The following is a 27260-nucleotide window of genomic DNA, read 5'->3' on the forward strand; positions in this document are numbered from 1 at the left end:
AGCAGGCCTTGGTCTAGCGGTGGCCCCAGTGCCTGGGAAGGCACCCGTTACTTAGCAGACCGAGAAAGGGAATCTCCCTCTCTCCAGGGGAGACAGAGAACGCTCTGCTCCACCACCTCTTGTGGGAGGTCTGACATTAGCCAGGCCGGCCCGCAGTCATCCGGAGGCTTCAACGTCTCCCTGTGATGCTGTGCTTCAGTGGTCACGCTCCTTGTTCACTTTCATGTTCCGCCTGTACACCTGGCTCCTCCTTTTAAGTCCTTAGAAGACAGCAGTAGCAGAATTAGTAGAAGTACCACAGTCTTCGATCTTTCTGATAAGTGCATGGAAGAAACGCTGACGTTTGCTGTCCTCCCTCTCCACCTCGGCTACCACAAAGGGAAAGGCCCCCTGTCCAGTGGACACGTGACTCGCGTGACCTATCGATCATTGGAGATGACTGGCACTCCTTACCCTGCCCCCTTGCCTTGACTACAATAAATAGCAGCGCCTCCAGGCATTCGGGGCCACTACCTGTCTGCCTCCACGCTTTGGTGGCAGTGGTCCCCCGGGCCCAGCTGTCTTTCTTCCTATCTCTTTGTCTTCTGTCTTTATCTCTACGATCTCTCGTCTCCGCGCACACACACGAAGAGAAAACCCACAGACCCGGTAGGGGTGGACCCTACATTATCTCAGCTACAAGGTAATCAAGATATTCATGTGGACTACTGAGTCTTTCGGTGCCCCCTTGCTGTTTTATTTTTGTCCTGCGGCCGAGTGTTTCCCTCACTTCACGCCAACCCAATCTCCGCCGCCCTGTCTTGTCATCCCCATTCTACAGCCCAGCACGGTGTAGTATGGCAGCCGCTAGCCACAGGTATCTAGGGAGCCCTGGAAATGTGGTCAGTTCTAATGGAGCTGTGCTATACACATGAGATTTTGATGGCAGTGGGAGTAAAATTCTCCCAATTTTTTTCTTTTTTTTTTTTTTTCAGACGGAGGTTCCGCTCTTGTTACCCAGCCTGGAGTCCAATGGCGCGATCTAGGCTCTCTGCAACCTCCGCCTCCCGGGTTCAAGCGATTCCCCTGCCTCAGCCTCCCGAGCAGCTGGGACTACGGGCATGTGCCACCACGCCCGGCTAAGTTTGTATTTTTAGTACAGACGGGGTTTCTCCATGTTGGTCAGGCTGGTCTCCAACTCCCGACCTCCGGTGATCTGCCCAGCTGCCGCCTCCCAAAGTGTTGCTTGCGATTACAGGCTTGAGCCACCGCTCACCCAGGCTTTTTTTCTTTTTTCTTTTTTTTTTTTTTTTGAGAGACAAACTCTTGCTCTGTCGCCCAGGCTGGAGTGCAGTGGCGCGATGTCGGCTCACTGCAGCCTCTACCTCCCGGGTTCCAGCGATTCTCCTGCCTCGGCCTCCTGGGTAGCTGGGATTACAGGCGTAGGCCACCACGCCCGGCTAATTTTTGTATTTTTAGGGGGTTTCGCCATGTCGGCCAGGCTGGTCTGGAGCTCCTGACCTCAGGCGATCCGCCCGCCTCGGCCTCCCAAAGCGCTGCGATTACAGGCGTAAGCCACCGCGCCGGGCTCTTTCATCCTGTCTTTATTTTCTGAGATAGAGTCTCGCTCGGACGCTCAGGTTGGACTGCAATGGCGTGATCTCGGCTCGCTGAAACTTCCGCCTCCCGGGTTCAAGCGATTCTCCTGTCTCAGCCTCCCGAGTAGCTGGGATTATTGACGCGCAGCACCACGCCCGGCTAATTTTTGTGGTTTTTGTATCTTCTGTCTTCTGCTCTTTAGTACCGCATAGAGCCGCAGAAGACTAGTGAGTCGAACAAACAGCCCCTCTTGCAGCAGTTGTTGATCACGGGGCTGCCCCCGGTACTCATCCTGTGTCTCTCGTCCAAATCCCCGCTCCTCCTCAGCTATCACCTCTGCCGATGCTGGTGGTTTCCCTGGGTACCGGGAACCAAACTCTCATTCCCCAGGGGCCTAAGCCCCCCGTGGCCAGGCCCTTCTCAAGTCAGGGTTCCTGCACATTCACAGTTACGGGTGGCCCTGGGAGTAACACCTGGCACCCAAACAGATCACCAGAGTCCACACATAGTCCACCTGCCCTCCCTGCGTAAGATCAGCTCTCCCTCCTCCCGACGATAGATCAGGGTCAATGATCCCTGCCAAGATGGCGACTGCTCCAGCCTGCTGGTCCAACCTGTCCAGCCACAGCTGTTGCTCGAAGGCTTCAAGTTCAATGGGACCCTCTCCCGCTTTCTACAAACTGGTTCCTTTATTTTTATGTTTATTTATTTGGGACGGGGTCTGGCTCTGTCACCCAGGCTGGAGTGCAGTGGTGCAATCACTGCTCACTGCAGCATCCACCTCCCAGCGTCCACCCATCCTCCTGGCCTCAGCCTCTGGAACAGCTGGGGTACAGATACGCCCCAGCCCGAACAGGTTTTCACTAGGTTGCCTGGGCTCTTTCTTTCTTTGTCTGTGTTGGTTGGTTGGTTGGTTTTTGTTTGTTTGTTTCGAGACGGGGCTCCGGCTCTGCCGCCGGGGCTGCAGGGCAATGGCGCGATCTCACCTCACTGCGGCCTTCTGGGCTCAAGCGATCCTCCCACTGTGCCCGGCCTGAAGACAGCCTTTAGAGAAAGAAGCAGGGGGAGTTCTTCCGAGGACAGACAAGATTTCTGGAGTTTGGAAAGGGTGAGAGACTGGGTCAGCGAAAGGAACATTCCGATCTTTATGTTGGGATGCAACGTATAGATACAGGGATGAGACCCAAAAGAGCCGGCAGAGATTTGTCATCGTGGTCGCAAGGCAACTGCCGGTGGCTGATCCCGTAAAGGATACACATACCTAGAGCGGAGCCTAAAGATGCATCAAGCATGACGGGTGGAGCCACGATGCTTGGACTCGAGCTCTGCTCCTGTGCGTTCCGTGATAAATGGCTTATACTACCTGCACCTCAGTTTTTCCCGGGCAAAAAAGGAAGCTTGCTGCCGGTGCGTTGGCACCTGCCTTGAAGTGCCAGCTACTCAGCGGGCTGAAGAGGAAGAAGTGCCTACTAGGAAGACACGTGGACACGTATGTTTACTGCAGCACTATTTACAATAGCAAAGACTTGGAACCAACTCGAATGCCCATGAATGATAGGCTGGATAAAGAAAGTGTGGCACGTATACACCATGGAATTACTAGGCAGCCATAAAAAAGGATGAGTTCATGTCCTCTGCGGGAACGTGGATGAAGCTGGAAGGCCTCATTCTCAGCAAACTCACACAGAAAGCGAAAACCAAACACCGCATGTTCTCGCTCCTAAGTGGGAGTTGAACAGTGAGAACACATGGGACACAGGGAGGGGAACATCACACGCCGGGCCCTGACGGGGCGTGGGGGGCAAGGGGAGAGAGAGCATTAGGCCAAATAGCCAACGCACGCGGGGCTTCAAACCTAGACGACTGGTGGCTAGGTGCAGCAAAGCACCGTGGCACACGTGTACCTATGTTCCAAACCTGCACGTCCTGCACATGTACCCCAGAACTTGGGAGGGGGTGGGGGAAACCAAAAGAGCCGGGGAGAGGCGGGGCGGGAGAGAGAGAGAGAGAGAGACAGAGAGACAGAGAGACAGAGAGACAGAGAGAGAGAGAGAGAGAGAGAGAGATAGACAGACAGACAGACAGAGACAGACAGACAGACAGACAGATAGAGAGATAGAGAGAGGAGAAGGAAGTTCAATTCCGGGTGGATCCCATTCCTTTTAAAGGTCGCCACCCACTCGACTGCCAAGCCGAGATCCTAAGGACCTCCCCAAAGGAGTAGGTCGTGGCCTTCCCGAAGCGCAGTAGTCACGGTGGAAACGGAAGCGTGCCGCATAAGCCTACCGTCTACCGCCCGCAGATCAGGAACCTCGCGGTACTTCAGGGAAACAGTTAAGTCGAGCCGGCGCGTCACAGGCACTCGGCGTGCAAGCCGCCCCGCAGGTGCTACCGTCTCTTACCTCCCTCTACTTTTAGGAGACGCGTTGTATCCCCGGAGGGGGTGCACCGTTCCTGGAGGTACTGCAATACCAGGTCGATGCGTGGAGTGGACGGAGCAAGCTCCTATTCCATCTCCCTGCTCCAAAAATCCATTTAATATATTGTCCTCGGATAGAGGACGTGTCAGATATTAAACTGATAAGAACAGATACTACACTTGATCTTAGCCAAAAGGCCGAGAAGCGATGCGGTCGCCTTCGCGCCCGCCGTCACCGTCCCACTCTCATCCACATTCAAGTCGCGGTGAGAGCCCCAGCCTCGCTCCTTGCCCCATTCCCTCTGTCTCGTCCACAGCGCTATTGACGCCCTTACACTCTCGGGCTGATTTCTCATTCTCCGCCTTTGAAAAGGGAAATCTTACACCCGTGCTTCTTCCGGCGTTCCCGGGCTTTCATTTCGAATTTGCATGCCCCGCCCTTTCACAGAGGGCGTGGCCTCCGCCGTTGACTCCGCCCCCGGGGCCGCCTCTGCCTGGGGGAGCCGGGGCTCCGCTGGGGGCGACTTCCTTGTTCGTACGGAGCCAGCGGAAAGACAGAACCGGAAGGGACTGGGGGCGAAGGCGACGGGGGTCTGTGGAAGAGACCTGTCGGCGGAGAGCGGTCCACGTTTTCCTGGAGAAAGACGAGGCCCCAGGGCAGGAGCGCGGGCTGCGCTGGGCCTTTACTTCGCCGCCCGCGGGCGGGGAGACCGGCCCCGTACCCGAGGGGACGAGGGGCCCATGCCCAGTCAGGGAAGCCGAAGGCCTGGAGGGGCTTCCGGGAGCAGGGGCTGGAGTTCCTCTGCCAGGCAGGAGGCTGGCACCAGACACCCGGCAGAGGGAGGCGGCGAGGGCCCAGCAAGGATTCTCCCCAGCCCCTGTGCCTGCGTCTCCTGCGGCTTCTGTGCGCGGACCGTGTCCTGTGCTGTGTAGGGAAAGCTGCCTCTCTGCTCGGGACGTGGATTCCTTTCCCCTCCTCCTCGCCTGGCTACCTCTGACGCAGGTCGTCAGGACTCCGCTTGGGTGTCACCCGTCCAGGAAGCCTCCCTTAGTCAAGGGCCCTCGGCACCCGCCCCGTATGTGACTAGCAGCCCTCCTGTGTATTTCATCGCGCCCCCGTTGTTTATATCAGCTATTCCACTCACCACCCTTCTGGGCAACCCTTTATCTCCCGCTCTGAGATCCCATCGCTGAGGGCTGGGACCCCTCCTCAGTGCTTATCCCTGTTTCCCCGCGCGAGTCTGGCGCCTGGCGTGTGGAAGGCGCTCAGTAAACGTTTGTGGAGCGAAGAAACGACGCAAAGGTGATGAGCACGACAGACCGTGATGAGCACGACGCAGTTAGGAGGCTGTTGGCCCGGCGCGGGGGAAAAGGGGGAAGGTCGGGCTCGGGGTGGCAGGACCCCAGAGGGCAGGGGTGACTGCCGGGGTGCTCTTGGGGCAAGGTGGGCGTCAAGGCCCCCAGCAAGGTTGGGATAAAGTTTCTCTCCGAGGCACAGACTGCCGCCTGCGGGCTCAGCATTTACCTCTCCCTTCCTCCTTCCTAACGCAACGTCAGCGGAGGGCTGAGGGCTTTACTGCGCATTACCTGGAAAACTTATTTCACTCCACGGCCCTAAGAGGTGGGCCTTATTATTAGCCACGGCCAGGGTTAGGGTGAGGCCACCGCTCCAGGGCAGAATTTCAGGGGGCGCCCACCCCCCCCCCCGCCCTAAATCATTCAGCAATCAACATAAATTATAGTTCAACGCAATATATCTTATCTTGTGGGCCGCAAGCCACCCAGGTGCCCAGGCAAGAGCCTGAAGGCACAAGCTGTTCCAGTATAGTAAAGAAAATAATTAGAATAAGAAAAGTTTTACTAGAGATAGGAAACGGATAGGATTATATCTGACTATTATTAATCATTAGTTTGTAGCATTACTCTTTGTTCTATTACCATAATAATCTCTGTTCTATTATGATTACCTCGGGGGAAACCAGGCCACACAGAGTTAGGAGCTGAAGGGCCACAGTGAGAGGTGACCAGAAGACAAGAGCGTGAGCCCTCATTCACGCCCAGAGAAGGGCCGCTGGAGGGCTCCTTGGCCTAGCGGTAATGCCAGTGCCTGGGAAGGCCCTGGTTACTTAGCAGGCCTTGGTCTAGCGGTGGCCCCAGTGCCTGGGAAGGCACCCGTTACTTAGCAGACCGAGAAAGGGAATCTCCCTCTCTCCAGGGGAGACAGAGAACGCTCTGCTCCACCACCTCTTGTGGGAGGTCTGACATTAGCCAGGCCGGCCCGCAGTCATCCGGAGGCTTCAACGTCTCCCTGTGATGCTGTGCTTCAGTGGTCACGCTCCTTGTTCACTTTCATGTTCCGCCTGTACCCCTGGCTCCCCCTTTTAAGTCCTTAGAAGACAGCAGTAGCAGAATTAGTAGAAGTACCACAGTCTTCGATCTTTCTGATAAGTGCATGGAAGAAACGCTGACGTTTGCTGTCCTCCCTCTCCACCTCGGCTACCACAAAGGGAAAGGCCCCCTGTCCAGTGGACACGTGACTCGCGTGACCTATCGATCATTGGAGATGACTGGCACTCCTTACCCTGCCCCCTTGCCTTGACTACAATAAATAGCAGCGCCTCCAGGCATTCGGGGCCACTACCTGTCTGCCTCCACGCTTTGGTGGCAGTGGTCCCCCGGGCCCAGCTGTCTTTCTTCCTATCTCTTTGTCTTCTGTCTTTATCTCTACGATCTCTCGTCTCCACGCACACACACGAAGAGAAAACCCACAGACCCGGTAGGGGTGGACCCTACATTATCTCAGCTACAAGGTAATCAAGATATTCATGTGGACTACTGAGTCTTTCGGTGCCCCCTTGCTGTTTTATTTTTGTCCTGCGGCCGAGTGTTTCCCTCACTTCACGCCAACCCAATCTCCGCCGCCCTGTCTTGTCATCCCCATTCTACAGCCCAGCACGGTGTAGTATGGCAGCCGCTAGCCACAGGTATCTAGGGAGCCCTGGAAATGTGGTCAGTTCTAATGGAGCTGTGCTATACACATGAGATTTTGATGGCAGTGGGAGTAAAATTCTCCCAATTTTTTTCTTTTTTTTTTTTTTTTCAGACGGAGGTTCCGCTCTTGTTACCCAGCCTGGAGTCCAATGGCGCGATCTAGGCTCTCTGCAACCTCCGCCTCCCGGGTTCAAGCGATTCCCCTGCCTCAGCCTCCCGAGCAGCTGGGACTACGGGCATGTGCCACCACGCCCGGCTAAGTTTGTATTTTTAGTACAGACGGGGTTTCTCCATGTTGGTCAGGCTGGTCTCCAACTCCCGACCTCCGGTGATCTGCCCAGCTGCCGCCTCCCAAAGTGTTGCTTGCGATTACAGGCTTGAGCCACCGCTCACCCAGGCTTTTTTTCTTTTTTCTTTTTTTTTTGTTTTGAGAGACAAACTCTTGCTCTGTCGCCCAGGCTGGAGTGCAGTGGCGCGATGTCGGCTCACTGCAGCCTCTACCTCCCGGGTTCCAGCGATTCTCCTGCCTCGGCCTCCTGGGTAGCTGGGATTACAGGCGTAGGCCACCACGCCCGGCTAATTTTTGTATTTTTAGGGGGTTTCGCCATGTCGGCCAGGCTGGTCTGGAGCTCCTGACCTCAGGCGATCCGCCCGCCTCGGCCTCCCAAAGCGCTGCGATTACAGGCGTAAGCCACCGCGCCGGGCTCTTTCATCCTGTCTTTATTTTCTGAGATAGAGTCTCGCTCGGACGCTCAGGTTGGACTGCAATGGCGTGATCTCGGCTCGCTGAAACTTCCGCCTCCCGGGTTCAAGCGATTCTCCTGTCTCAGCCTCCCGAGTAGCTGGGATTATTGACGCGCAGCACCACGCCCGGCTAATTTTTGTGGTTTTTGTATCTTCTGTCTTCTGCTCTTTAGTACCGCATAGAGCCGCAGAAGACTAGTGAGTCGAACAAACAGCCCCTCTTGCAGCAGTTGTTGATCACGGGGCTGCCCCCGGTACTCATCCTGTGTCTCTCGTCCAAATCCCCGCTCCTCCTCAGCTATCACCTCTGCCGATGCTGGTGGTTTCCCTGGGTACCGGGAACCAAACTCTCATTCCCCAGGGGCCTAAGCCCCCCGTGGCCAGGCCCTTCTCAAGTCAGGGTTCCTGCACATTCACAGTTACGGGTGGCCCTGGGAGTAACACCTGGCACCCAAACAGATCACCAGAGTCCACACATAGTCCACCTGCCCTCCCTGCGTAAGATCAGCTCTCCCTCCTCCCGACGATAGATCAGGGTCAATGATCCCTGCCAAGATGGCGACTGCTCCAGCCTGCTGGTCCAACCTGTCCAGCCACAGCTGTTGCTCGAAGGCTTCAAGTTCAATGGGACCCTCTCCCGCTTTCTACAAACTGGTTCCTTTATTTTTATGTTTATTTATTTGGGACGGGGTCTGGCTCTGTCACCCAGGCTGGAGTGCAGTGGTGCAATCACTGCTCACTGCAGCATCCACCTCCCAGCGTCCACCCATCCTCCTGGCCTCAGCCTCTGGAACAGCTGGGGTACAGATACGCCCCAGCCCGAACAGGTTTTCACTAGGTTGCCTGGGCTCTTTCTTTCTTTGTCTGTGTTGGTTGGTTGGTTGGTTTTTGTTTGTTTGTTTCGAGACGGGGCTCCGGCTCTGCCGCCGGGGCTGCAGGGCAATGGCGCGATCTCACCTCACTGCGGCCTTCTGGGCTCAAGCGATCCTCCCACTGTGCCCGGCCTGAAGACAGCCTTTAGAGAAAGAAGCAGGGGGAGTTCTTCCGAGGACAGACAAGATTTCTGGAGTTTGGAAAGGGTGAGAGACTGGGTCAGCGAAAGGAACATTCCGATCTTTATGTTGGGATGCAACGTATAGATACAGGGATGAGACCCAAAAGAGCCGGCAGAGATTTGTCATCGTGGTCGCAAGGCAACTGCCGGTGGCTGATCCCGTAAAGGATACACATACCTAGAGCGGAGCCTAAAGATGCATCAAGCATGACGGGTGGAGCCACGATGCTTGGACTCGAGCTCTGCTCCTGTGCGTTCCGTGATAAATGGCTTATACTACCTGCACCTCAGTTTTTCCCGGGCAAAAAAGGAAGCTTGCTGCCGGTGCGTTGGCACCTGCCTTGAAGTGCCAGCTACTCAGCGGGCTGAAGAGGAAGAAGTGCCTACTAGGAAGACACGTGGACACGTATGTTTACTGCAGCACTATTTACAATAGCAAAGACTTGGAACCAACTCGAATGCCCATGAATGATAGGCTGGATAAAGAAAGTGTGGCACGTATACACCATGGAATTACTAGGCAGCCATAAAAAAGGATGAGTTCATGTCCTCTGCGGGAACGTGGATGAAGCTGGAAGGCCTCATTCTCAGCAAACTCACACAGAAAGCGAAAACCAAACACCGCATGTTCTCGCTCCTAAGTGGGAGTTGAACAGTGAGAACACATGGGACACAGGGAGGGGAACATCACACGCCGGGCCCTGACGGGGCGTGGGGGGCAAGGGGAGAGAGAGCATTAGGCCAAATAGCCAACGCACGCGGGGCTTCAAACCTAGACGACTGGTGGCTAGGTGCAGCAAAGCACCGTGGCACACGTGTACCTATGTTCCAAACCTGCACGTCCTGCACATGTACCCCAGAACTTGGGAGGGGGCGGGAGAGAGAGAGAGAGAGAGACAGAGAGACAGAGAGACAGAGAGAGAGAGAGAGAGAGAGAGATAGACAGACAGACAGACAGACAGAGACAGACAGACAGACAGATAGAGAGATAGAGAGAGGAGAAGGAAGTTCAATTCCGGGTGGATCCCATTCCTTTTAAAGGTCGCCACCCACTCGACTGCCAAGCCGAGATCCTAAGGACCTCCCCAAAGGAGTAGGTCGTGGCCTTCCCGAAGCGCAGTAGTCACGGTGGAAACGGAAGCGTGCCGCATAAGCCTACCGTCTACCGCCCGCAGATCAGGAACCTCGCGGTACTTCAGGGAAACAGTTAAGTCGAGCCGGCGCGTCACAGGCACTCGGCGTGCAAGCCGCCCCGCAGGTGCTACCGTCTCTTACCTCCCTCTACTTTTAGGAGACGCGTTGTATCCCCGGAGGGGGTGCACCGTTCCTGGAGGTACTGCAATACCAGGTCGATGCGTGGAGTGGACGGAGCAAGCTCCTATTCCATCTCCCTGCTCCAAAAATCCATTTAATATATTGTCCTCGGATAGAGGACGTATCAGATATTAAACTGATAAGAACAGATACTACACTTGATCTTAGCCAAAAGGCCGAGAAGCGATGCGGTCGCCTTCGCGCCCGCCGTCACCGTCCCACTCTCATCCACATTCAAGTCGCGGTGAGAGCCCCAGCCTCGCTCCTTGCCCCATTCCCTCTGTCTCGTCCACAGCGCTATTGACGCCCTTACACTCTCGGGCTGATTTCTCATTCTCCGCCTTTGAAAAGGGAAATCTTACACCCGTGCTTCTTCCGGCGTTCCCGGGCTTTCATTTCGAATTTGCATGCCCCGCCCTTTCACAGAGGGCGTGGCCTCCGCCGTTGACTCCGCCCCCGGGGCCGCCTCTGCCTGGGGGAGCCGGGGCTCCGCTGGGGGCGACTTCCTTATTCGTACGGAGCCAGCGGAAAGACAGAACCGGAAGGGACTGGGGGCGAAGGCGACGGGGGTCTGTGGAAGAGACCTGTCGGCGGAGAGCGGTCCACGTTTTCCTGGAGAAAGACGAGGCCCCAGGGCAGGAGCGCGGGCTGCGCTGGGCCTTTACTTCGCCGCCCGCGGGCGGGGAGACCGGCCCCGTACCCGAGGGGACGAGGGGCCCATGCCCAGTCAGGGAAGCCGAAGGCCTGGAGGGGCTTCCGGGAGCAGGGGCTGGAGTTCCTCTGCCAGGCAGGAGGCTGGCACCAGACACCCGGCAGAGGGAGGCGGCGAGGGCCCAGCAAGGATTCTCCCCAGCCCCTGTGCCTGCGTCTCCTGCGGCTTCTGTGCGCGGACCGTGTCCTGTGCTGTGTAGGGAAAGCTGCCTCTCTGCTCGGGACGTGGATTCCTTTCCCCTCCTCCTCGCCTGGCTACCTCTGACGCAGGTCGTCAGGACTCCGCTTGGGTGTCACCCGTCCAGGAAGCCTCCCTTAGTCAAGGGCCCTCGGCACCCGCCCCGTATGTGACTAGCAGCCCTCCTGTGTATTTCATCGCGCCCCCGTTGTTTATATCAGCTATTCCACTCACCACCCTTCTGGGCAACCCTTTATCTCCCGCTCTGAGATCCCATCGCTGAGGGCTGGGACCCCTCCTCAGTGCTTATCCCTGTTTCCCCGCGCGAGTCTGGCGCCTGGCGTGTGGAAGGCGCTCAGTAAACGTTTGTGGAGCGAAGAAACGACGCAAAGGTGATGAGCACGACAGACCGTGATGAGCACGACGCAGTTAGGAGGCTGTTGGCCCGGCGCGGGGGAAAAGGGGGAAGGTCGGGCTCGGGGTGGCAGGACCCCAGAGGGCAGGGGTGACTGCCGGGGTGCTCTTGGGGCAAGGTGGGCGTCAAGGCCCCCAGCAAGGTTGGGATAAAGTTTCTCTCCGAGGCACAGACTGCCGCCTGCGGGCTCAGCATTTACCTCTCCCTTCCTCCTTCCTAACGCAACGTCAGCGGAGGGCTGAGGGCTTTACTGCGCATTACCTGGAAAACTTATTTCACTCCACGGCCCTAAGAGGTGGGCCTTATTATTAGCCACGGCCAGGGTTAGGGTGAGGCCACCGCTCCAGGGCAGAATTTCAGGGGGCGCCCACCCCCCCCCCCGCCCTAAATCATTCAGCAATCAACATAAATTATAGTTCAACGCAATATATCTTATCTTGTGGGCCGCAAGCCACCCAGGTGCCCAGGCAAGAGCCTGAAGGCACAAGCTGTTCCAGTATAGTAAAGAAAATAATTAGAATAAGAAAAGTTTTACTAGAGATAGGAAACGGATAGGATTATATCTGACTATTATTAATCATTAGTTTGTAGCATTACTCTTTGTTCTATTACCATAATAATCTCTGTTCTATTATGATTACCTTGGGGGAAACCAGGCCACACAGAGTTAGGAGCTGAAGGGCCACAGTGAGAGGTGACCAGAAGACAAGAGCGTGAGCCCTCATTCACGCCCAGAGAAGGGCCGCTGGAGGGCTCCTTGGCCTAGCGGTAATGCCAGTGCCTGGGAAGGCCCTGGTTACTTAGCAGGCCTTGGTCTAGCGGTGGCCCCAGTGCCTGGGAAGGCACCCGTTACTTAGCAGACCGAGAAAGGGAATCTCCCTCTCTCCAGGGGAGACAGAGAACGCTCTGCTCCACCACCTCTTGTGGGAGGTCTGACATTAGCCAGGCCGGCCCGCAGTCATCCGGAGGCTTCAACGTCTCCCTGTGATGCTGTGCTTCAGTGGTCACGCTCCTTGTTCACTTTCATGTTCCGCCTGTACCCCTGGCTCCCCCTTTTAAGTCCTTAGAAGACAGCAGTAGCAGAATTAGTAGAAGTACCACAGTCTTCGATCTTTCTGATAAGTGCATGGAAGAAACGCTGACGTTTGCTGTCCTCCCTCTCCACCTCGGCTACCACAAAGGGAAAGGCCCCCTGTCCAGTGGACACGTGACTCGCGTGACCTATCGATCATTGGAGATGACTGGCACTCCTTACCCTGCCCCCTTGCCTTGACTACAATAAATAGCAGCGCCTCCAGGCATTCGGGGCCACTACCTGTCTGCCTCCACGCTTTGGTGGCAGTGGTCCCCCGGGCCCAGCTGTCTTTCTTCCTATCTCTTTGTCTTCTGTCTTTATCTCTACGATCTCTCGTCTCCGCGCACACACACGAAGAGAAAACCCACAGACCCGGTAGGGGTGGACCCTACATTATCTCAGCTACAAGGTAATCAAGATATTCATGTGGACTACTGAGTCTTTCGGTGCCCCCTTGCTGTTTTATTTTTGTCCTGCGGCCGAGTGTTTCCCTCACTTCACGCCAACCCAATCTCCGCCGCCCTGTCTTGTCATCCCCATTCTACAGCCCAGCACGGTGTAGTATGGCAGCCGCTAGCCACAGGTATCTAGGGAGCCCTGGAAATGTGGTCAGTTCTAATGGAGCTGTGCTATACACATGAGATTTTGATGGCAGTGGGAGTAAAATTCTCCCAATTTTTTTCTTTTTTTTTTTTTTTTCAGACGGAGGTTCCGCTCTTGTTACCCAGCCTGGAGTCCAATGGCGCGATCTAGGCTCTCTGCAACCTCCGCCTCCCGGGTTCAAGCGATTCCCCTGCCTCAGCCTCCCGAGCAGCTGGGACTACGGGCATGTGCCACCACGCCCGGCTAAGTTTGTATTTTTAGTACAGACGGGGTTTCTCCATGTTGGTCAGGCTGGTCTCCAACTCCCGACCTCCGGTGATCTGCCCAGCTGCCGCCTCCCAAAGTGTTGCTTGCGATTACAGGCTTGAGCCACCGCTCACCCAGGCTTTTTTTCTTTTTTCTTTTTTTTTTTTTTTGAGAGACAAACTCTTGCTCTGTCGCCCAGGCTGGAGTGCAGTGGCGCGATGTCGGCTCACTGCAGCCTCTACCTCCCGGGTTCCAGCGATTCTCCTGCCTCGGCCTCCTGGGTAGCTGGGATTACAGGCGTAGGCCACCACGCCCGGCTAATTTTTGTATTTTTAGGGGGTTTCGTCATGTCGGCCAGGCTGGTCTGGAGCTCCTGACCTCAGGCGATCCGCCCGCCTCGGCCTCCCAAAGCGCTGCGATTACAGGCGTAAGCCACCGCGCCGGGCTCTTTCATCCTGTCTTTATTTTCTGAGATAGAGTCTCGCTCGGACGCTCAGGTTGGACTGCAATGGCGTGATCTCGGCTCGCTGAAACTTCCGCCTCCCGGGTTCAAGCGATTCTCCTGTCTCAGCCTCCCGAGTAGCTGGGATTATTGACGCGCAGCACCACGCCCGGCTAATTTTTGTGGTTTTTGTATCTTCTGTCTTCTGCTCTTTAGTACCGCATAGAGCCGCAGAAGACTAGTGAGTCGAACAAACAGCCCCTCTTGCAGCAGTTGTTGATCACGGGGCTGCCCCCGGTACTCATCCTGTGTCTCTCGTCCAAATCCCCGCTCCTCCTCAGCTATCACCTCTGCCGATGCTGGTGGTTTCCCTGGGTACCGGGAACCAAACTCTCATTCCCCAGGGGCCTAAGCCCCCCGTGGCCAGGCCCTTCTCAAGTCAGGGTTCCTGCACATTCACAGTTACGGGTGGCCCTGGGAGTAACACCTGGCACCCAAACAGATCACCAGAGTCCACACATAGTCCACCTGCCCTCCCTGCGTAAGATCAGCTCTCCCTCCTCCCGACGATAGATCAGGGTCAATGATCCCTGCCAAGATGGCGACTGCTCCAGCCTGCTGGTCCAACCTGTCCAGCCACAGCTGTTGCTCGAAGGCTTCAAGTTCAATGGGACCCTCTCCCGCTTTCTACAAACTGGTTCCTTTATTTTTATGTTTATTTATTTGGGACGGGGTCTGGCTCTGTCACCCAGGCTGGAGTGCAGTGGTGCAATCACTGCTCACTGCAGCATCCACCTCCCAGCGTCCACCCATCCTCCTGGCCTCAGCCTCTGGAACAGCTGGGGTACAGATACGCCCCAGCCCGAACAGGTTTTCACTAGGTTGCCTGGGCTCTTTCTTTCTTTGTCTGTGTTGGTTGGTTGGTTGGTTTTTGTTTGTTTGTTTCGAGACGGGGCTCCGGCTCTGCCGCCGGGGCTGCAGGGCAATGGCGCGATCTCACCTCACTGCGGCCTTCTGGGCTCAAGCGATCCTCCCACTGTGCCCGGCCTGAAGACAGCCTTTAGAGAAAGAAGCAGGGGGAGTTCTTCCGAGGACAGACAAGATTTCTGGAGTTTGGAAAGGGTGAGAGACTGGGTCAGCGAAAGGAACATTCCGATCTTTATGTTGGGATGCAACGTATAGATACAGGGATGAGACCCAAAAGAGCCGGCAGAGATTTGTCATCGTGGTCGCAAGGCAACTGCCGGTGGCTGATCCCGTAAAGGATACACATACCTAGAGCGGAGCCTAAAGATGCATCAAGCATGACGGGTGGAGCCACGATGCTTGGACTCGAGCTCTGCTCCTGTGCGTTCCGTGATAAATGGCTTATACTACCTGCACCTCAGTTTTTCCCGGGCAAAAAAGGAAGCTTGCTGCCGGTGCGTTGGCACCTGCCTTGAAGTGCCAGCTACTCAGCGGGCTGAAGAGGAAGAAGTGCCTACTAGGAAGACACGTGGACACGTATGTTTACTGCAGCACTATTTACAATAGCAAAGACTTGGAACCAACTCGAATGCCCATGAATGATAGGCTGGATAAAGAAAGTGTGGCACGTATACACCATGGAATTACTAGGCAGCCATAAAAAAGGATGAGTTCATGTCCTCTGCGGGAACGTGGATGAAGCTGGAAGGCCTCATTCTCAGCAAACTCACACAGAAAGCGAAAACCAAACACCGCATGTTCTCGCTCCTAAGTGGGAGTTGAACAGTGAGAACACATGGGACACAGGGAGGGGAACATCACACGCCGGGCCCTGACGGGGCGTGGGGGGCAAGGGGAGAGAGAGCATTAGGCCAAATAGCCAACGCACGCGGGGCTTCAAACCTAGACGACTGGTGGCTAGGTGCAGCAAAGCACCGTGGCACACGTGTACCTATGTTCCAAACCTGCACGTCCTGCACATGTACCCCAGAACTTGGGAGGGGGCGGGAGAGAGAGAGAGAGAGAGACAGAGAGACAGAGAGACAGAGAGAGAGAGAGAGAGAGAGAGAGATAGACAGACAGACAGACAGACAGAGACAGACAGACAGACAGACAGATAGAGAGATAGAGAGAGGAGAAGGAAGTTCAATTCCGGGTGGATCCCATTCCTTTTAAAGGTCGCCACCCACTCGACTGCCAAGCCGAGATCCTAAGGACCTCCCCAAAGGAGTAGGTCGTGGCCTTCCCGAAGCGCAGTAGTCACGGTGGAAACGGAAGCGTGCCGCATAAGCCTACCGTCTACCGCCCGCAGATCAGGAACCTCGCGGTACTTCAGGGAAACAGTTAAGTCGAGCCGGCGCGTCACAGGCACTCGGCGTGCAAGCCGCCCCGCAGGTGCTACCGTCTCTTACCTCCCTCTACTTTTAGGAGACGCGTTGTATCCCCGGAGGGGGTGCACCGTTCCTGGAGGTACTGCAATACCAGGTCGATGCGTGGAGTGGACGGAGCAAGCTCCTATTCCATCTCCCTGCTCCAAAAATCCATTTAATATATTGTCCTCGGATAGAGGACGTATCAGATATTAAACTGATAAGAACAGATACTACACTTGATCTTAGCCAAAAGGCCGAGAAGCGATGCGGTCGCCTTCGCGCCCGCCGTCACCGTCCCACTCTCATCCACATTCAAGTCGCGGTGAGAGCCCCAGCCTCGCTCCTTGCCCCATTCCCTCTGTCTCGTCCACAGCGCTATTGACGCCCTTACACTCTCGGGCTGATTTCTCATTCTCCGCCTTTGAAAAGGGAAATCTTACACCCGTGCTTCTTCCGGCGTTCCCGGGCTTTCATTTCGAATTTGCATGCCCCGCCCTTTCACAGAGGGCGTGGCCTCCGCCGTTGACTCCGCCCCCGGGGCCGCCTCTGCCTGGGGGAGCCGGGGCTCCGCTGGGGGCGACTTCCTTGTTCGTACGGAGCCAGCGGAAAGACAGAACCGGAAGGGACTGGGGGCGAAGGCGACGGGGGTCTGTGGAAGAGACCTGTCGGCGGAGAGCGGTCCACGTTTTCCTGGAGAAAGACGAGGCCCCAGGGCAGGAGCGCGGGCTGCGCTGGGCCTTTACTTCGCCGCCCGCGGGCGGGGAGACCGGCCCCGTACCCGAGGGGACGAGGGGCCCATGCCCAGTCAGGGAAGCCGAAGGCCTGGAGGGGCTTCCGGGAGCAGGGGCTGGAGTTCCTCTGCCAGGCAGGAGGCTGGCACCAGACACCCGGCAGAGGGAGGCGGCGAGGGCCCAGCAAGGATTCTCCCCAGCCCCTGTGCCTGCGTCTCCTGCGGCTTCTGTGCGCGGACCGTGTCCTGTGCTGTGTAGGGAAAGCTGCCTCTCTGCTCGGGACGTGGATTCCTTTCCCCTCCTCCTCGCCTGGCTACCTCTGACGCAGGTCGTCAGGACTCCGCTTGGGTGTCACCCGTCCAGGAAGCCTCCCTTAGTCAAGGGCCCTCGGCACCCGCCCCGTATGTGACTAGCAGCCCTCCTGTGTATTTCATCGCGCCCCCGTTGTTTATATCAGCTATTCCACTCACCACCCTTCTGGGCAACCCTTTATCTCCCGCTCTGAGATCCCATCGCTGAGGGCTGGGACCCCTCCTCAGTGCTTATCCCTGTTTCCCCGCGCGAGTCTGGCGCCTGGCGTGTGGAAGGCGCTCAGTAAACGTTTGTGGAGCGAAGAAACGACGCAAAGGTGATGAGCACGACAGACCGTGATGAGCACGACGCAGTTAGGAGGCTGTTGGCCCGGCGCGGGGGAAAAGGGGGAAGGTCGGGCTCGGGGTGGCAGGACCCCAGAGGGCAGGGGTGACTGCCGGGGTGCTCTTGGGGCAAGGTGGGCGTCAAGGCCCCCAGCAAGGTTGGGATAAAGTTTCTCTCCGAGGCACAGACTGCCGCCTGCGGGCTCAGCATTTACCTCTCCCTTCCTCCTTCCTAACGCAACGTCAGCGGAGGGCTGAGGGCTTTACTGCGCATTACCTGGAAAACTTATTTCACTCCACGGCCCTAAGAGGTGGGCCTTATTATTAGCCACGGCCAGGGTTAGGGTGAGGCCACCGCTCCAGGGCAGAATTTCAGGGGGCGCCCACCCCCCCCCGCCCTAAATCATTCAGCAATCAACATAAATTATAGTTCAACGCAATATATCTTATCTTGTGGGCCGCAAGCCACCCAGGTGCCCAGGCAAGAGCCTGAAGGCACAAGCTGTTCCAGTATAGTAAAGAAAATAATTAGAATAAGAAAAGTTTTACTAGAGATAGGAAACGGATAGGATTATATCTGACTATTATTAATCATTAGTTTGTAGCATTACTCTTTGTTCTATTACCATAATAATCTCTGTTCTATTATGATTACCTTGGGGGAAACCAGGCCACACAGAGTTAGGAGCTGAAGGGCCACAGTGAGAGGTGACCAGAAGACAAGAGCGTGAGCCCTCATTCACGCCCAGAGAAGGGCCGCTGGAGGGCTCCTTGGCCTAGCGGTAATGCCAGTGCCTGGGAAGGCCCTGGTTACTTAGCAGGCCTTGGTCTAGCGGTGGCCCCAGTGCCTGGGAAGGCACCCGTTACTTAGCAGACCGAGAAAGGGAATCTCCCTCTCTCCAGGGGAGACAGAGAACGCTCTGCTCCACCACCTCTTGTGGGAGGTCTGACATTAGCCAGGCCGGCCCGCAGTCATCCGGAGGCTTCAACGTCTCCCTGTGATGCTGTGCTTCAGTGGTCATGCTCCTTGTTCACTTTCATGTTCCGCCTGTACCCCTGGCTCCCCCTTTTAAGTCCTTAGAAGACAGCAGTAGCAGAATTAGTAGAAGTACCACAGTCTTCGATCTTTCTGATAAGTGCATGGAAGAAACGCTGACGTTTGCTGTCCTCCCTCTCCACCTCGGCTACCACAAAGGGAAAGGCCCCCTGTCCAGTGGACACGTGACTCGCGTGACCTATCGATCATTGGAGATGACTGGCACTCCTTACCCTGCCCCCTTGCCTTGACTACAATAAATAGCAGCGCCTCCAGGCATTCGGGGCCACTACCTGTCTGCCTCCACGCTTTGGTGGCAGTGGTCCCCCGGGCCCAGCTGTCTTTCTTCCTATCTCTTTGTCTTCTGTCTTTATCTCTACGATCTCTCGTCTCCGCGCACACACACGAAGAGAAAACCCACAGACCCGGTAGGGGTGGACCCTACATTATCTCAGCTACAAGGTAATCAAGATATTCATGTGGACTACTGAGTCTTTCGGTGCCCCCTTGCTGTTTTATTTTTGTCCTGCGGCCGAGTGTTTCCCTCACTTCACGCCAACCCAATCTCCGCCGCCCTGTCTTGTCATCCCCATTCTACAGCCCAGCACGGTGTAGTATGGCAGCCGCTAGCCACAGGTATCTAGGGAGCCCTGGAAATGTGGTCAGTTCTAATGGAGCTGTGCTATACACATGAGATTTTGATGGCAGTGGGAGTAAAATTCTCCCAATTTTTTTCTTTTTTTTTTTTTTTTCAGACGGAGGTTCCGCTCTTGTTACCCAGCCTGGAGTCCAATGGCGCGATCTAGGCTCTCTGCAACCTCCGCCTCCCGGGTTCAAGCGATTCCCCTGCCTCAGCCTCCCGAGCAGCTGGGACTACGGGCATGTGCCACCACGCCCGGCTAAGTTTGTATTTTTAGTACAGACGGGGTTTCTCCATGTTGGTCAGGCTGGTCTCCAACTCCCGACCTCCGGTGATCTGCCCAGCTGCCGCCTCCCAAAGTGTTGCTTGCGATTACAGGCTTGAGCCACCGCTCACCCAGGCTTTTTTTCTTTTTTTTTTTTTTTTTTTTGAGAGACAAACTCTTGCTCTGTCGCCCAGGCTGGAGTGCAGTGGCGCGATGTCGGCTCACTGCAGCCTCTACCTCCCGGGTTCCAGCGATTCTCCTGCCTCGGCCTCCTGGGTAGCTGGGATTACAGGCGTAGGCCACCACGCCCGGCTAATTTTTGTATTTTTAGGGGGTTTCGCCATGTCGGCCAGGCTGGTCTGGAGCTCCTGACCTCAGGCGATCCGCCCGCCTCGGCCTCCCAAAGCGCTGCGATTACAGGCGTAAGCCACCGCGCCGGGCTCTTTCATCCTGTCTTTATTTTCTGAGATAGAGTCTCGCTCGGACGCTCAGGTTGGACTGCAATGGCGTGATCTCGGCTCGCTGAAACTTCCGCCTCCCGGGTTCAAGCGATTCTCCTGTCTCAGCCTCCCGAGTAGCTGGGATTATTGACGCGCAGCACCACGCCCGGCTAATTTTTGTGGTTTTTGTATCTTCTGTCTTCTGCTCTTTAGTACCGCATAGAGCCGCAGAAGACTAGTGAGTCGAACAAACAGCCCCTCTTGCAGCAGTTGTTGATCACGGGGCTGCCCCCGGTACTCATCCTGTGTCTCTCGTCCAAATCCCCGCTCCTCCTCAGCTATCACCTCTGCCGATGCTGGTGGTTTCCCTGGGTACCGGGAACCAAACTCTCATTCCCCAGGGGCCTAAGCCCCCCGTGGCCAGGCCCTTCTCAAGTCAGGGTTCCTGCACATTCACAGTTACGGGTGGCCCTGGGAGTAACACCTGGCACCCAAACAGATCACCAGAGTCCACACATAGTCCACCTGCCCTCCCTGCGTAAGATCAGCTCTCCCTCCTCCCGACGATAGATCAGGGTCAATGATCCCTGCCAAGATGGCGACTGCTCCAGCCTGCTGGTCCAACCTGTCCAGCCACAGCTGTTGCTCGAAGGCTTCAAGTTCAATGGGACCCTCTCCCGCTTTCTACAAACTGGTTCCTTTATTTTTATGTTTATTTATTTGGGACGGGGTCTGGCTCTGTCACCCAGGCTGGAGTGCAGTGGTGCAATCACTGCTCACTGCAGCATCCACCTCCCAGCGTCCACCCATCCTCCTGGCCTCAGCCTCTGGAACAGCTGGGGTACAGATACGCCCCAGCCCGAACAGGTTTTCACTAGGTTGCCTGGGCTCTTTCTTTCTTTGTCTGTGTTGGTTGGTTGGTTGGTTTTTGTTTGTTTGTTTCGAGACGGGGCTCCGGCTCTGCCGCCGGGGCTGCAGGGCAATGGCGCGATCTCACCTCACTGCGGCCTTCTGGGCTCAAGCGATCCTCCCACTGTGCCCGGCCTGAAGACAGCCTTTAGAGAAAGAAGCAGGGGGAGTTCTTCCGAGGACAGACAAGATTTCTGGAGTTTGGAAAGGGTGAGAGACTGGGTCAGCGAAAGGAACATTCCGATCTTTATGTTGGGATGCAACGTATAGATACAGGGATGAGACCCAAAAGAGCCGGCAGAGATTTGTCATCGTGGTCGCAAGGCAACTGCCGGTGGCTGATCCCGTAAAGGATACACATACCTAGAGCGGAGCCTAAAGATGCATCAAGCATGACGGGTGGAGCCACGATGCTTGGACTCGAGCTCTGCTCCTGTGCGTTCCGTGATAAATGGCTTATACTACCTGCACCTCAGTTTTTCCCGGGCAAAAAAGGAAGCTTGCTGCCGGTGCGTTGGCACCTGCCTTGAAGTGCCAGCTACTCAGCGGGCTGAAGAGGAAGAAGTGCCTACTAGGAAGACACGTGGACACGTATGTTTACTGCAGCACTATTTACAATAGCAAAGACTTGGAACCAACTCGAATGCCCATGAATGATAGGCTGGATAAAGAAAGTGTGGCACGTATACACCATGGAATTACTAGGCAGCCATAAAAAAGGATGAGTTCATGTCCTCTGCGGGAACGTGGATGAAGCTGGAAGGCCTCATTCTCAGCAAACTCACACAGAAAGCGAAAACCAAACACCGCATGTTCTCGCTCCTAAGTGGGAGTTGAACAGTGAGAACACATGGGACACAGGGAGGGGAACATCACACGCCGGGCCCTGACGGGGCGTGGGGGGCAAGGGGAGAGAGAGCATTAGGCCAAATAGCCAACGCACGCGGGGCTTCAAACCTAGACGACTGGTGGCTAGGTGCAGCAAAGCACCGTGGCACACGTGTACCTATGTTCCAAACCTGCACGTCCTGCACATGTACCCCAGAACTTGGGAGGGGGCGGGAGAGAGAGAGAGAGAGAGACAGAGAGACAGAGAGACAGAGAGACAGAGAGAGAGAGAGAGAGAGAGAGATAGACAGACAGACAGACAGAGACAGACAGACAGACAGACAGATAGAGAGATAGAGAGAGGAGAAGGAAGTTCAATTCCGGGTGGATCCCATTCCTTTTAAAGGTCGCCACCCACTCGACTGCCAAGCCGAGATCCTAAGGACCTCCCCAAAGGAGTAGGTCGTGGCCTTCCCGAAGCGCAGTAGTCACGGTGGAAACGGAAGCGTGCCGCATAAGCCTACCGTCTACCGCCCGCAGATCAGGAACCTCGCGGTACTTCAGGGAAACAGTTAAGTCGAGCCGGCGCGTCACAGGCACTCGGCGTGCAAGCCGCCCCGCAGGTGCTACCGTCTCTTACCTCCCTCTACTTTTAGGAGACGCGTTGTATCCCCGGAGGGGGTGCACCGTTCCTGGAGGTACTGCAATACCAGGTCGATGCGTGGAGTGGACGGAGCAAGCTCCTATTCCATCTCCCTGCTCCAAAAATCCATTTAATATATTGTCCTCGGATAGAGGACGTATCAGATATTAAACTGATAAGAACAGATACTACACTTGATCTTAGCCAAAAGGCCGAGAAGCGATGCGGTCGCCTTCGCGCCCGCCGTCACCGTCCCACTCTCATCCACATTCAAGTCGCGGTGAGAGCCCCAGCCTCGCTCCTTGCCCCATTCCCTCTGTCTCGTCCACAGCGCTATTGACGCCCTTACACTCTCGGGCTGATTTCTCATTCTCCGCCTTTGAAAAGGGAAATCTTACACCCGTGCTTCTTCCGGCGTTCCCGGGCTTTCATTTCGAATTTGCATGCCCCGCCCTTTCACAGAGGGCGTGGCCTCCGCCGTTGACTCCGCCCCCGGGGCCGCCTCTGCCTGGGGGAGCCGGGGCTCCGCTGGGGGCGACTTCCTTGTTCGTACGGAGCCAGCGGAAAGACAGAACCGGAAGGGACTGGGGGCGAAGGCGACGGGGGTCTGTGGAAGAGACCTGTCGGCGGAGAGCGGTCCACGTTTTCCTGGAGAAAGACGAGGCCCCAGGGCAGGAGCGCGGGCTGCGCTGGGCCTTTACTTCGCCGCCCGCGGGCGGGGAGACCGGCCCCGTACCCGAGGGGACGAGGGGCCCATGCCCAGTCAGGGAAGCCGAAGGCCTGGAGGGGCTTCCGGGAGCAGGGGCTGGAGTTCCTCTGCCAGGCAGGAGGCTGGCACCAGACACCCGGCAGAGGGAGGCGGCGAGGGCCCAGCAAGGATTCTCCCCAGCCCCTGTGCCTGCGTCTCCTGCGGCTTCTGTGCGCGGACCGTGTCCTGTGCTGTGTAGGGAAAGCTGCCTCTCTGCTCGGGACGTGGATTCCTTTCCCCTCCTCCTCGCCTGGCTACCTCTGACGCAGGTCGTCAGGACTCCGCTTGGGTGTCACCCGTCCAGGAAGCCTCCCTTAGTCAAGGGCCCTCGGCACCCGCCCCGTATGTGACTAGCAGCCCTCCTGTGTATTTCATCGCGCCCCCGTTGTTTATATCAGCTATTCCACTCACCACCCTTCTGGGCAACCCTTTATCTCCCGCTCTGAGATCCCATCGCTGAGGGCTGGGACCCCTCCTCAGTGCTTATCCCTGTTTCCCCGCGCGAGTCTGGCGCCTGGCGTGTGGAAGGCGCTCAGTAAACGTTTGTGGAGCGAAGAAACGACGCAAAGGTGATGAGCACGACAGACCGTGATGAGCACGACGCAGTTAGGAGGCTGTTGGCCCGGCGCGGGGGAAAAGGGGGAAGGTCGGGCTCGGGGTGGCAGGACCCCAGAGGGCAGGGGTGACTGCCGGGGTGCTCTTGGGGCAAGGTGGGCGTCAAGGCCCCCAGCAAGGTTGGGATAAAGTTTCTCTCCGAGGCACAGACTGCCGCCTGCGGGCTCAGCATTTACCTCTCCCTTCCTCCTTCCTAACGCAACGTCAGCGGAGGGCTGAGGGCTTTACTGCGCATTACCTGGAAAACTTATTTCACTCCACGGCCCTAAGAGGTGGGCCTTATTATTAGCCACGGCCAGGGTTAGGGTGAGGCCACCGCTCCAGGGCAGAATTTCAGGGGGCGCCCACCCCCCCCCCCGCCCTAAATCATTCAGCAATCAACATAAATTATAGTTCAACGCAATATATCTTATCTTGTGGGCCGCAAGCCACCCAGGTGCCCAGGCAAGAGCCTGAAGGCACAAGCTGTTCCAGTATAGTAAAGAAAATAATTAGAATAAGAAAAGTTTTACTAGAGATAGGAAACGGATAGGATTATATCTGACTATTATTAATCATTAGTTTGTAGCATTACTCTTTGTTCTATTACCATAATAATCTCTGTTCTGTTATGATTACCTTGGGGGAAACCAGGCCACACAGAGTTAGGAGCTGAAGGGCCACAGTGAGAGGTGACCAGAAGACAAGAGCGTGAGCCCTCATTCACGCCCAGAGAAGGGCCGCTGGAGGGCTCCTTGGCCTAGCGGTAATGCCAGTGCCTGGGAAGGCCCTGGTTACTTAGCAGGCCTTGGTCTAGCGGTGGCCCCAGTGCCTGGGAAGGCACCCGTTACTTAGCAGACCGAGAAAGGGAATCTCCCTCTCTCCAGGGGAGACAGAGAACGCTCTGCTCCACCACCTCTTGTGGGAGGTCTGACATTAGCCAGGCCGGCCCGCAGTCATCCGGAGGCTTCAACGTCTCCCTGTGATGCTGTGCTTCAGTGGTCACGCTCCTTGTTCACTTTCATGTTCCGCCTGTACACCTGGCTCCTCCTTTTAAGTCCTTAGAAGACAGCAGTAGCAGAATTAGTAGAAGTACCACAGTCTTCGATCTTTCTGATAAGTGCATGGAAGAAACGCTGACGTTTGCTGTCCTCCCTCTCCACCTCGGCTACCACAAAGGGAAAGGCCCCCTGTCCAGTGGACACGTGACTCGCGTGACCTATCGATCATTGGAGATGACTGGCACTCCTTACCCTGCCCCCTTGCCTTGACTACAATAAATAGCAGCGCCTCCAGGCATTCGGGGCCACTACCTGTCTGCCTCCACGCTTTGGTGGCAGTGGTCCCCCGGGCCCAGCTGTCTTTCTTCCTATCTCTTTGTCTTCTGTCTTTATCTCTACGATCTCTCGTCTCCGCGCACACACACGAAGAGAAAACCCACAGACCCGGTAGGGGTGGACCCTACATTATCTCAGCTACAAGGTAATCAAGATATTCATGTGGACTACTGAGTCTTTCGGTGCCCCCTTGCTGTTTTATTTTTGTCCTGCGGCCGAGTGTTTCCCTCACTTCACGCCAACCCAATCTCCGCCGCCCTGTCTTGTCATCCCCATTCTACAGCCCAGCACGGTGTAGTATGGCAGCCGCTAGCCACAGGTATCTAGGGAGCCCTGGAAATGTGGTCAGTTCTAATGGAGCTGTGCTATACACATGAGATTTTGATGGCAGTGGGAGTAAAATTCTCCCAATTTTTTTCTTTTTTTTTTTTTTTCAGACGGAGGTTCCGCTCTTGTTACCCAGCCTGGAGTCCAATGGCGCGATCTAGGCTCTCTGCAACCTCCGCCTCCCGGGTTCAAGCGATTCCCCTGCCTCAGCCTCCCGAGCAGCTGGGACTACGGGCATGTGCCACCACGCCCGGCTAAGTTTGTATTTTTAGTACAGACGGGGTTTCTCCATGTTGGTCAGGCTGGTCTCCAACTCCCGACCTCCGGTGATCTGCCCAGCTGCCGCCTCCCAAAGTGTTGCTTGCGATTACAGGCTTGAGCCACCGCTCACCCAGGCTTTTTTTCTTTTTTCTTTTTTTTTTTTTTTGAGAGACAAACTCTTGCTCTGTCGCCCAGGCTGGAGTGCAGTGGCGCGATGTCGGCTCACTGCAGCCTCTACCTCCCGGGTTCCAGCGATTCTCCTGCCTCGGCCTCCTGGGTAGCTGGGATTACAGGCGTAGGCCACCACGCCCGGCTAATTTTTGTATTTTTAGGGGGTTTCGCCATGTCGGCCAGGCTGGTCTGGAGCTCCTGACCTCAGGCGATCCGCCCGCCTCGGCCTCCCAAAGCGCTGCGATTACAGGCGTAAGCCACCGCGCCGGGCTCTTTCATCCTGTCTTTATTTTCTGAGATAGAGTCTCGCTCGGACGCTCAGGTTGGACTGCAATGGCGTGATCTCGGCTCGCTGAAACTTCCGCCTCCCGGGTTCAAGCGATTCTCCTGTCTCAGCCTCCCGAGTAGCTGGGATTATTGACGCGCAGCACCACGCCCGGCTAATTTTTGTGGTTTTTGTATCTTCTGTCTTCTGCTCTTTAGTACCGCATAGAGCCGCAGAAGACTAGTGAGTCGAACAAACAGCCCCTCTTGCAGCAGTTGTTGATCACGGGGCTGCCCCCGGTACTCATCCTGTGTCTCTCGTCCAAATCCCCGCTCCTCCTCAGCTATCACCTCTGCCGATGCTGGTGGTTTCCCTGGGTACCGGGAACCAAACTCTCATTCCCCAGGGGCCTAAGCCCCCCGTGGCCAGGCCCTTCTCAAGTCAGGGTTCCTGCACATTCACAGTTACGGGTGGCCCTGGGAGTAACACCTGGCACCCAAACAGATCACCAGAGTCCACACATAGTCCACCTGCCCTCCCTGCGTAAGATCAGCTCTCCCTCCTCCCGACGATAGATCAGGGTCAATGATCCCTGCCAAGATGGCGACTGCTCCAGCCTGCTGGTCCAACCTGTCCAGCCACAGCTGTTGCTCGAAGGCTTCAAGTTCAATGGGACCCTCTCCCGCTTTCTACAAACTGGTTCCTTTATTTTTATGTTTATTTATTTGGGACGGGGTCTGGCTCTGTCACCCAGGCTGGAGTGCAGTGGTGCAATCACTGCTCACTGCAGCATCCACCTCCCAGCGTCCACCCATCCTCCTGGCCTCAGCCTCTGGAACAGCTGGGGTACAGATACGCCCCAGCCCGAACAGGTTTTCACTAGGTTGCCTGGGCTCTTTCTTTCTTTGTCTGTGTTGGTTGGTTGGTTGGTTTTTGTTTGTTTGTTTCGAGACGGGGCTCCGGCTCTGCCGCCGGGGCTGCAGGGCAATGGCGCGATCTCACCTCACTGCGGCCTTCTGGGCTCAAGCGATCCTCCCACTGTGCCCGGCCTGAAGACAGCCTTTAGAGAAAGAAGCAGGGGGAGTTCTTCCGAGGACAGACAAGATTTCTGGAGTTTGGAAAGGGTGAGAGACTGGGTCAGCGAAAGGAACATTCCGATCTTTATGTTGGGATGCAACGTATAGATACAGGGATGAGACCCAAAAGAGCCGGCAGAGATTTGTCATCGTGGTCGCAAGGCAACTGCCGGTGGCTGATCCCGTAAAGGATACACATACCTAGAGCGGAGCCTAAAGATGCATCAAGCATGACGGGTGGAGCC

The 27260-nt window shown here is 56.2% G+C and overlaps 4 non-coding genes across 4 annotated transcripts; all 4 read right to left on the reverse strand.

Annotated features, from left to right (window-relative positions):
* Positions 1-4016: 4016 nt before the first annotated feature.
* Positions 4017-4207, reverse strand: LOC134758636 (U2 spliceosomal RNA). The gene has a single exon (XR_010134044.1). It is a non-coding gene; the product is annotated as a U2 spliceosomal RNA (small nuclear RNA).
* Positions 4208-10097: 5890 nt separating this feature from the next.
* On the reverse strand, positions 10098-10288 carry LOC134758640 (U2 spliceosomal RNA). The gene has a single exon (XR_010134047.1). It is a non-coding gene; the product is annotated as a U2 spliceosomal RNA (small nuclear RNA).
* Positions 10289-16184: 5896 nt separating this feature from the next.
* On the reverse strand, positions 16185-16375 carry LOC134758641 (U2 spliceosomal RNA). The gene has a single exon (XR_010134048.1). It is a non-coding gene; the product is annotated as a U2 spliceosomal RNA (small nuclear RNA).
* A 5894-nt stretch (positions 16376-22269) lies between these two features.
* LOC129534033 (U2 spliceosomal RNA) lies at positions 22270-22460 on the reverse strand. Its single transcript, XR_008680448.1, has one exon. It is a non-coding gene; the product is annotated as a U2 spliceosomal RNA (small nuclear RNA).
* Positions 22461-27260: the final 4800 nt, after the last annotated feature.

Source organism: Gorilla gorilla, chromosome 4 (genome assembly GCF_029281585.2).
Source record: "Gorilla gorilla gorilla isolate KB3781 chromosome 4, NHGRI_mGorGor1-v2.1_pri, whole genome shotgun sequence".
Classification (NCBI taxonomy): domain Eukaryota; kingdom Metazoa; phylum Chordata; class Mammalia; order Primates; family Hominidae; genus Gorilla; species Gorilla gorilla.